This window comes from Equus przewalskii, chromosome 1 (assembly GCF_037783145.1).
Source record: "Equus przewalskii isolate Varuska chromosome 1, EquPr2, whole genome shotgun sequence".
Taxonomy (NCBI): domain Eukaryota; kingdom Metazoa; phylum Chordata; class Mammalia; order Perissodactyla; family Equidae; genus Equus; species Equus przewalskii.
This window is the reverse complement of record NC_091831.1, coordinates 124261977-124272337: the sequence shown is the minus strand read 5'-3', so window position 1 is coordinate 124272337 and position 10361 is coordinate 124261977. Positions and strand designations below refer to the sequence as shown.

Sequence of the window (10361 nt, the reverse complement as noted above, 5' to 3'; positions counted from 1 at the left end):
TTGGTTGATTTGACTTGTCTTTTTTTCTTTTTTGAGGAAGAGTAGCCCTGAGCTGACATCTGCTGCCAATCCTCCTCTTTTTGCTGAGAAAGATTGGCCGTGCGCTAGCATCTGGGCCCATCTTCCTCTATGTTATGTGTGGGATGCATGCCACAGCATGGCTTGATAAGCAGTGCGGAGGTCTGTGCCCTGGATCCCAGCTGGCAAACTCCAGGCCACTGAAACAGAGCAAACTTAACTGCTATGCCGCCAGTCTGGCCCTGTAAGTCTCTTTTAATCTAAAGATTTTTTTCCACCATTTTTTCCTCGTTGGAAATTTATTTATCAAAAAAAAAAGTCATTTGACCTGTGGTTTTACACAATATGGGTTTTGTTGATCATATCCCCATAATGCCATTTAGTGTGTTTTCCTGTCCTCTGTATTTTCTGTAAATTGAAATTGGATCTAGAGAGGCTTTATCAGACTCAGGTTTTGTTTTTTGGTTTTTTTTGTCAAAATGGTGTTGTATTCTTCTATCTGGTTGTGTCTCCTTTTGTGTTTTTAGCAGCCTTTGATGATCATTACCTGGATAGATTAATTGATGAGTCTTGCAAAATGAAGATATCATTTCTTCCTTCATTAGCTGGAATGTGTGTATAAAGAGAAACTTCCTCTCATCTATTATTTGATTCCCCAGAGGTCTGGTATGTGTTGAAAAGACATCAAATGCATGAATCTTTGTTTAACAATTTTCAAAATAATTTGTTCATAGAATCCACCAATGGTGACCTATTTTTTAAATTTTATTTCATTTTATTGAGGTCCTAATAGTTTATAACATTGTGAAATTTCAGTTGTACATTATTTTTAGTCAGTCACCATATATATGTGCCCCTTCACCCCTTGTGCCCACCCTCCAACCCCCTTCCCCTCTGGTAACCATTAAACTGTTCTCTTGATTCATTTGTTAGTTTATCTTCCACGTATGAGTGAAATCCTACGGTGTTTATCTTTCTCTGTCTGGCTTGTTTCACTTAATATAATACCCTCAAGGTCCGTCCATGTTCTTGCAAATGGGACGATTTTGTCTTTTTTTATGGCTGAGTAGTATTAAATATATACCACATCTTCTTTATCCGGTCGTCAGTCGATGGGCACTTGGCTTGCTTCCACTTCTTGGCTATAGTGAATAATGCTGCAGTGAACATAGGGGTGCATAAGTTTCTTTGAATTCTTCATTTCAAGTTCTTTGGATAAATACCCAGTAGTGGGATAGCTGGGTTGTATGATATTTCTGTTTTTAATTTTTTGAGAAATCTCCATACTATTTTCCTTAGTGGCTGCACCAGTTTGCATTTCCACTAGTAGTATATGAAGGTTCCCTTTTCTCCACATCCTCTCCAACATTTCTTGTTTTTTGTCTTGATGATTATAGCCATTCTAACGGGTATAAGGTGGTATCTTCGTGTAGTTTTGATTTGCTTTTCCCTGATGATTAGTGATGTTGAACATCCTTTCATGTGCCTATCAGCCATCTGTATATCTTCTTTGGAAAAATGTCTGTTCATATCCTCTGCCCATTTTTTTTCCCATTTTTTTTATTGAGTTATTGATAGGTTACAATCTTGTGAAATTTCAATTGTACATTAATGTTTGTCAGTCATGTTGTAGGTGCACCACTTCACCCTTTGTACCCACCCCCCACCCCACCTTTCCCCTGGTATCCACTAAACTGTTCTTGGTCCATAGTTTTAAATTCCTCATATGAGTGGAGTCATACACAGATTATCTTTCTCTTGCTGGCTTATTTCACTTAACATAATTCTCTCAAGGTCCATCCATGTTATTGCAAATGGAATGATTTTGTTCTGTTTTGCAGCTGAGTAGTATTCCATTGTATATATGTACCACATCTTCTTTATCCATTCGTCTGTTGATGGGCACTTAGGTTGCTTCCACGTCTTGGCTATTGTAAACAGTGCTGCAATAAACATTGGGGTGCACAGGACTTTTGGGATTGCTGACTTCAGGCTCTTTGGATAAATACCCAGTAGTGGGATGCCTCTGCCCATTTTTTGATCAGGTTGTTTGTTTTTTTGATGTTGAGTTGTGTGAGTTCTTTATATTTTTGGAGATTAACCCCTTGTCGGATATATTATTTGCAAAATTTCTCCCAGTTGGTGGGTTGTCTTTTTGTTTTGTTCCTGGTTTCCTTTGCCTTGCAGAAGCTCTTTAGTCTGATGAAGTCCCACTTGTTTGTGACCTATTTTTTAAAAATTAGATCTTTATTCTTTTAGAGCAGTTGTAGGCTTACAGAAAAATTGATCAGAAAGTACCGAGTTCCCATATACCTGCCTCTCCTCCCTCATAGTTTCCCCTCTTACTTATATCTTGTATTAGTGTGGTACATTTGTTACAATTGATGAACAAATGTTGACACATTATTATTAACTGAAGTCCGTGGTTTACATTAAGGTTCACTCTTTGTGTTGTACCTTGATCATGGGTTTTGACAAATGTATAATGACACGTATCTACCATTGTAGTATCATACGCAATAGTTTCACTGCCCTAAACATCCCTGGTGCTCCATCTATTCATCCTTCCCTCTCCCTTCACCACCATTCCAACCCCTGGCAATACTGATATGTTTAATGTCTTTATACTTTTGCCTTTTCCAGAATGTCATGTAGTTAGAATCATATAGTGTGTAGCCTTTTCATATTGGCTTCTTTTACTTAGTAATATGAATTTAAGATCCCTCCGTGTCTTTTTGTGGCTTAACAGCTCATTTCTTTTAGTGCTAAGTAATATTCCACTGTATGGATGTATCACAGTTCATTCATTCACCTTTTGAAGGACATCTTGGTTGCTTCCAAGATTTGCAATTATGAATAAAGCTGCTACAAACATCTGTGTGTAGGTTTTTGTGTAGGCGTAAGTTTTCATTTGTGCTAGTTTTTTCACACCTGTGAACATGCAATATTTTGGCAAACTTTTACATTTTGGCTGAGTTGATAGATTAAAAATGCTATCTAGTTGTTGTTTTAATGTATATTTCTTTATGAGTGAAGTTGGCCATCTTTTCATATTTATGTTTTTATTTCTGGAAATGGTCTGTTTATGTTTATTTCTCTATTGGTTTACTTTTTCTTAGTGATACAACCTCTCTGTATAACAAGGAAATTGGAATTTTGTGTCATAGTTTTACAAAGATTATGTCTGCTTTATTATTTGTCTTTTGATTTTTCCATGTAGAAATTTAAAACATTTATAAATCAAATTTATATATTTTTTTCTTGGGGGCCTTTATGTTTGGGTCTTGCCTTTCCCACTCTGAGATTTTACAAAATTCCCCTGGTTTATTCTAGTGTTTTAATGATTTTACCTTTTTTTAAAGTAGACTTTGTTTTTTACAACAGTTTTAGGCAAAATTAAGCAGAAAGTAGAGATTTCCCCTATACCTCCTGCCCTCACACATGCATAGCTTCCCCCATTATCAACGTCCCCCCTCTGGAGTGGTACCTTTGTTATAATTGATGAACCTACATTGACACATCATTATAATTCCAAGTCCATAGTTTACGTTAGGGTTCACTCTTGGTGGTGTACATTCTGTGGGTTTGGATAAGTGTATAATGACGTGTATCCACCATTACAGTAGCATAAAGAGTAGTTTCATTGTCCTAAAAATTGCTTGTGTTCTGCCTATTCATCTCTTTCTATCCCCTAACCCCTGGCAACCACTGATCTTTTTACTGTCTCCTTAGTTTTGCCTTTTCCAGAATGTCATATAGTTGGAATCATACAGTATGTAGCCTTTTAATATAGGCTTCTGTCACTTAGTCATATGCATTTAAGGTTCCTCCATGTCTTTTCATGGCTTGCTAGCTCATTTAATTTTAGCTCTCAACAATATTCTATTGTCTGAATGTATCACAGTTTATTTATTCATTCACCTATTGAGGGACATTTTGCTTGCTTCCAAGTTTTGGCAATTATGAGCAAAGCTTCTGTAAACATCCATGTGCAGGTGTTTGTGTGGACATAAGTTTTCAATTCCTTAAGTAAATACTAAAGAACACAGTTGCTGGATCGTATGGTGAGAGTATGTTAAGTTTTATAGAAACCATCAAACTGTCTTTCACAATGGCTGTATCGTTTTGCATTCCCTCCAGCAGTGAATTAGAGTTTCAGTTCCTCCACATCCTCACCGACATTTGGTCTTGTCAGTGTTCTGGGTTTTTACCATTCACATAGGTGTGCAGTGGTCTCCTTGTTGTGACCTATTATCTTTTAATTAAACTTTTTATTTTGTGATAATTATAAATATGCAGTTTAAGAAATAATACAAAGAAATCTAGTTAATGTATTCTTTACTCATTTTACCCGATAGTACTGTCTTTAAAAACTATAGTACAGTACTGCAACCAAGATATGGATTTTTTGCTACAAGATACAGAACATCTACATCACCACAGGGATCCCTCATGTTGCCCTTTTACAGCCACACCTACTTCCCTCCTGCCTTCACCTCCCCTAAACACCAGTAACCATTATTCTTTTCTCCATTTCCATAATTTTGTCATTTTTAAAATGTTACATAAACAGAATCATACAGTACGTAATATTTTTAGACTGGCCTTTTTTACTCAGCTTAATTCTCTGGAGATTTATCAAAGTTGTTGAGTGTATCAATTCATTGCTTTTCATTGCTGAGTAGTATTCCACAGCTTTTTAACCATTTACCTGTTTAAGAACCTCTGAGTTGTTTCCAGTTTTTGGCTATTCCAAACAAAGTTCCTATAAACATTTATTTACAGGTTTTTGTGTGAACCTAAGTTTTCATTTCTTTGGGATAAATGCCCAGGAGTGAAATTGCTGTGTTGTATTCTAGTCGTGTATTCAGTTTTACAGGAAACTGTCCACTGTTTTCCAGAGTGGCTGTACCATTTCACATAACCACCAGAAACACGTGAGTTTCTCTGGAACCTCACCAGCATTTGATGTTATCACTGTTTTTAAACATTTATGTATTTTAAAGTGTAAAATTAAATGGTTTTAGTGTATTCATCAAGTTTGACAACCATCATAACTATCTAATTCCAGAAACTCATCACCCCAAAAAGAACCTCCATACCGATTAGCAGTCATTCCCCATTCCTCTCTCTCCCAGCCACTGGCAACCACTAATCTGTGTTCTATCTCTATGGAGTTGCCCATTCTGGACACTTTGTATAACGTAATCATATAATATGTGTTCTTTTGTTACTGGCTTCTTTCACTTAACAGTGTTTTCAAAGTTCATCCATATTGTACCATGTATCATTATTTTACTACTTTTTATGGCTGAATAAAATTCCGTTATATGGATATACTACATTTTGTTTATGCATTCATTAGTTGATGGATATTTGGGTTGTTTCCACCTTTTGGATATTAGGAATAACACTGCTACAGACATTCAGATACATGTTTTTGTGTGGGCATATGTTTTAAATTCTCTTGGGTGTATACCTAGGAGCAAAATTTCTGGTTCATATGGCAACTTTATGTATAACTTCTTTGGGGGACTGCCAAACTGTTTTCCAAAGGGGGTGAACCATTTTACATTCCCACTAGCAATGTATGAGAGTTTCAGTTTCTCCACATCTTCCCTAATGCTTGTCATTGTCTCTCTTTTTTTATCATAACTATTCTTGTGGGAGTGAAGTGCTGTCTGATTGTGGTTTTAACTTGTATTTCTCTAATGGCTAATGATGTTGAGCATCTTTTCATGTGCCTACTGGCCATTTGTATATCTTTCAAGGAGAGTCTGTTCAGATCCTTTGCCATTTTTTAATTGGGTTGTCTTTTTATCATTGAGTTGTAAGAATTCTCTATATATTCTCTATACTTACTGCCTATTAGATATATAATTTGAAAATATTTTCTTCCATTCTGTCAGTTGTCTTATCACTTTCTTAATAGTATTGTTTGTAGCACAAAAGTTTTTAATTCTGATATAGTCCAAATTATGTTTCCTCTTGCTACTTGTGCTTTGGTGTCATATCTAAGAAACAATCAGCAAATGTTATGTCCCTGATTCAGTATGACTGGTGTCCTTGTAAGAAGAGAAAAATTCCGTGTGAAGACAGAGACACACAGAGAGAACACTATGTCATGACAGAGGCAGAGATTGGAATCCAAAGGATCAACAGCCACCACTGGAAGCTAGGAAAAGGAAAGGAAGGATTCTACTCAGAATCTCAAAGGGAGAATGGCTCTGCTGACACCTCAATTCTGGAATTCTGACCTCAAAAACCGTGAGAGAACAAATTTCTGTTGTTTAAAGCCATCCAGTTTGTGGTACTTTGTTATGGCAGCCCTAGGAAACTAAAATAGTCATGTTGTTTAGTTATTTTTGTATACTAATTAATTCCATATGCTAATATATATTAAGGATTTTTGAATCTATATTAATGAGGAATATTGGCCTATAGTTTTCTTTTTTTGTGCTGTCCTCTGGTTTCAGTATCAGACTGTTAGCTTCATCAAATGTATTGGGGAATGTTCCTCTCTTCTATTTTCAGGAAGAGATTGTGTAAATTGGCATTAATTTTCCAGTGTACCATTAGTTTTACCTTTCTAAAAATAGCTTCATTTTCCCTTCATTCCTGAAGGATATTTTTACTGGATATAGGCTTCTGGGTTGATAATTCTTTCCTTTCTTTCCTTGAAAAATGTTGTACCACTTCCTTCCTACCTCCATGGTTTTTGATGAGAAATCCACTGTCATTTATATTGTCTTTTCTTATTGGTAAGATGCCATTTCTTTCTCACTGCTTTTAAAGGTTTTTCTTTGACTTTAATCTTCAGAACCTTGACCATAGGATATCTTGGTGTGGATTATTTTGGATTTATCCTTTTTAAAATTTATGTCGTTTCTTGGGTCCAGAGATCTCTAGCCGGGTCCAGAGATCTATGCCTTCTTTTTTTCCACCTTTTATAGTCTGCTTATGTTTGTTTTATAAATAATGTCCAGGGGTTTTATTTGCATTTAGGAGTTTGTACTTTATCCTAAAGACAGTGAGAATATTTTGAAAGATGTTAAGTACTTTTTATAAGTCATTCTGGTTTACTGCAGTGTAAATGAAGGATAGGAGGGAGCAGGAATGGAGACAGAGGCCAGTTAGAAGACTTATAGGAATCTGGTGAAAGATGATGTCCTGGACTTGGTTGGTAACAGAGGAAGTGGAAATAAGTAGTTGAATTTGGTCAGCTTCTTGAATATATGGGTTTATGCTTTTTTTTGCTAAACTTGGAAACTTTTCATCCATTATTTTTTTGAGTACTTTTTAAGCTCTATCTTCTTTTTCTCTCTTTCTGGGACTCCAATGACATGAATCCTAGATCTTTTATTATAGTCTCATGGGTCCCTGGGGCTCTGTTCACTTATTTTTTCAGTCTACTTTCTCTGTATTGTTCATATGTAGTAATTTCTATTATTCTATCTTCAAGTTTGCTTATTCTTTCCTCTATTCCCTCCATTATTCTGATGAACCCATCGATTGAGCTTTTTGTTTCAGTTATTTTATTTTTCAGTTCTAAAATTTCCATTTGGTACTCCTATATATCTTCTAATTTTTTGCTAAGACTATTTCTTTTGGAGGAGATTATATTTTTTCATTTGTATTGAGCATGGTTGTAATGTTCATTGAAGCATTTTAATGATATCTGCTTTAATATCTTTGTCATATAATTCTAGCATCTCTGTTATCTTGGTGTTGACATCTCTTGATTATCATTTCTGTTGAGTAGTGGTGTAAGTCCTGACTCTCCACTAGGCCTCCTCTGACACCACGCTAGTGGTGAGGAGGAGGGATGACTCATTACTGCTGGATAGGGGTGGAAGTCCAGGCTGTCCACATGGTCTTCACTAATATGAAGGGGGAATTCAATATACCCATCACAGATAAAAATCTGGGTCCCCTACTCAGCCTTCTCTGACACCATCCTAGTGAGGAGAGGGTCCCTACTTGGCTTCTACTGGTGAGGATGGGGATTGGGTTGGAGGTCACAGTCTTTCTGTAATATTTGGCTGGAATAGAGTGGTTACTGTCTAAAAGTTTTCTGTGTTGCTAGGCTACCCTTTTCCAGATCCTTTGGCTAGAGAAAATGGCTTTTTGGGGGGGGTTTCATGTTCATGCCTGCTCATGTTTCTGGGTTTTCAGCTTCTTTAGCTCTAAGTGTGGGATATATGTGGCAAAAAACATCTGGAGAATGCACCACTATGTCGTTTCTTGGGTCCAGAGATCTCTAGCTGGGTCCAGAGATCTATGCCTTCTTTTTTTCCACCTTTTATAGTCTGCTTATGTTTGTTTTATAAATAATGTCCAGGGGTTTTATTTGCATTCAGGAGTTTGTACTTTATCCTAAAGACAGTGAGAATATTTTGAAAGATGTTAAGTACTTTTTATAAGTCATTCTGGTTTACTGCAGTGTAAATGAAGGATAGGAGGGAGCAGGAATGGAGACAGAGGCCAGTTAGAAGACTTATAGGAATCTGGTGAAAGATGATGTCCTGGACTTGGTTGGTAACAGAGGAAGTGGAAATAAGTAGTTGAATTTGAGAGAGATTTAGGAATTAAAAATCATATAACTTGGTGATTGTTTGATGTCCAAGACAAGGAAAGGAGTCAGGAATGACATCTATGTTTCTGACTTGAGCCACTGGGTGGGTGGTAGTGTACCTTGTTTTCTGATAGTATTTATCACAATTATAATTTTATAGTTATTTGTATAATTATTTGTTTAATATTTGTCTCCCCTTACCAGACTAAGTGTTGGAGAGCAGGGGCCTTGAGAGTTTTGTTCACTGCTGTAATCCTAGCACCTCACACAATGTGTGCCCTGTAATTGTATACTCAGTAAATATTGATACCTTACAGTATGTTTAAAAGAGGAAGCATGTTTGTTGGGAAGATGATTTTGGAAATGTTACTTTTGAATATATTAAATTTAAGGTGTCTAGGAGACTTGTTCCAATTAGACAGTTGGTCTAGAGCTTAAGAGATAGCTGTAAATAGAGATTCGAGAGCCATCTGCGTATAAATGGAAGTTTACGCCATTGAGGTAGAGTATATAGACAAGAGAAAAAGGCCTAGAACTAAGACTTAAGGAACTTCAATTTAAAGAGATAAGTAAGGAAAAGGAGCTCCTAAAGCAACTGGGTAAGACTAGTCAGAGAAGTAGGAGGTATACCAGGAAAAGTGTAGTTAAATAGAAACCAAAGGAAAAGTGTTTAAAGAAAGAGGGAGAGTTAACACTCTTGTAACTTAGAAATCAAACAAGATAAAAACTGAAAATCATCCACTGAAGTTAGTGCAAAAAGGATTTTGGTAGAGGTATTGGTGAGGAAGGCTTATTGAAAGAATAAGTTGAGATGGAAAATGGAAACAGAAAATATAGACAATTCTTGAAATATTTAACTGACTAGAATGAGAGAAAAAGATGGTATCTGGAAGGGAAAGTAAAGCCCAGGGAAAATATTAGTCTGTTTGTTATTTTCAGGTAGGTGAGACTAGACTATGCTTAGCAGCTGATGAGAAGGAACCAGTAGAAAAGGAGAGGCTGAAGATGGGGTGGGAGGGTGGAATAGTCAGTGGAGCAAATGAGATCCAGAGCACTGGTAGAAGATTTTTAGATAAAAAGATTGTCATCTCCTTTATTGCAACAGTAGAGAAGGAGAAAGAATGGACTCAGATAAAGGTAAACTTGTAGGTTTGGTAGCAAAAATTAAGGGGATTCCAGATTGTAGCTTCTATTTTTTTTTCAGTGATGTAGAAATTGAGGTTATCTGTTGAGACTGAGTGAGTCAAAAGGTTTAAAAGGGATAGCACATGTGAAGGGCCTAGTACATAGGAGGTGCTTAATAAATGGTGGCTTTGTGTTACTTCGTTAGCTTTAGAGAGGTTTGTATAATTATGTAAGACCAGTGTAATATAATGTGATTTGAGAACATTCAAAGTATCTCTTCTATAGTACTGGAAACTATACTTTGAGAAAATGTTTACATTGGATTAAAGCATTTTAAGATACTGCTTTAACTTTTTTATGTGCATGTTTTGGTGGGATACATTATCTTAAATTAAAGCCAACTTCTACTTGATTTCAAACTGTTATTAATTCCTACTTAAATCTCCTTTGATGCATCTTGTAGACTGGGCCTTGACCCTAGGACCACCTCTGACTTTAAGCAGGAAGAATATTAGATGCACCAACTCAACACTTTGAGACTTAGCATCAAGTCACCTTGACTACTAGACTAGCCTTGATCTTGTGCACTAGTTCTGAGATCCATATTTCTTCGTTATTCCTTAGACTTCATACCCACCTCATG

At 36.3% G+C, this 10361-nt stretch overlaps 1 long non-coding RNA gene across 1 annotated transcript; it reads left to right on the top strand.

The window, feature by feature from the left end:
* The first annotated feature begins 36 nt into the window (after positions 1–36).
* LOC139083762 (uncharacterized) lies at positions 37–5360 on the top strand. Its single transcript, XR_011540673.1, has 2 exons — positions 37–262; positions 546–5360. It is a non-coding gene; the product is annotated as an uncharacterized lncRNA (long non-coding RNA).
* The last annotated feature ends 5001 nt before the right edge of the window (positions 5361–10361 follow it).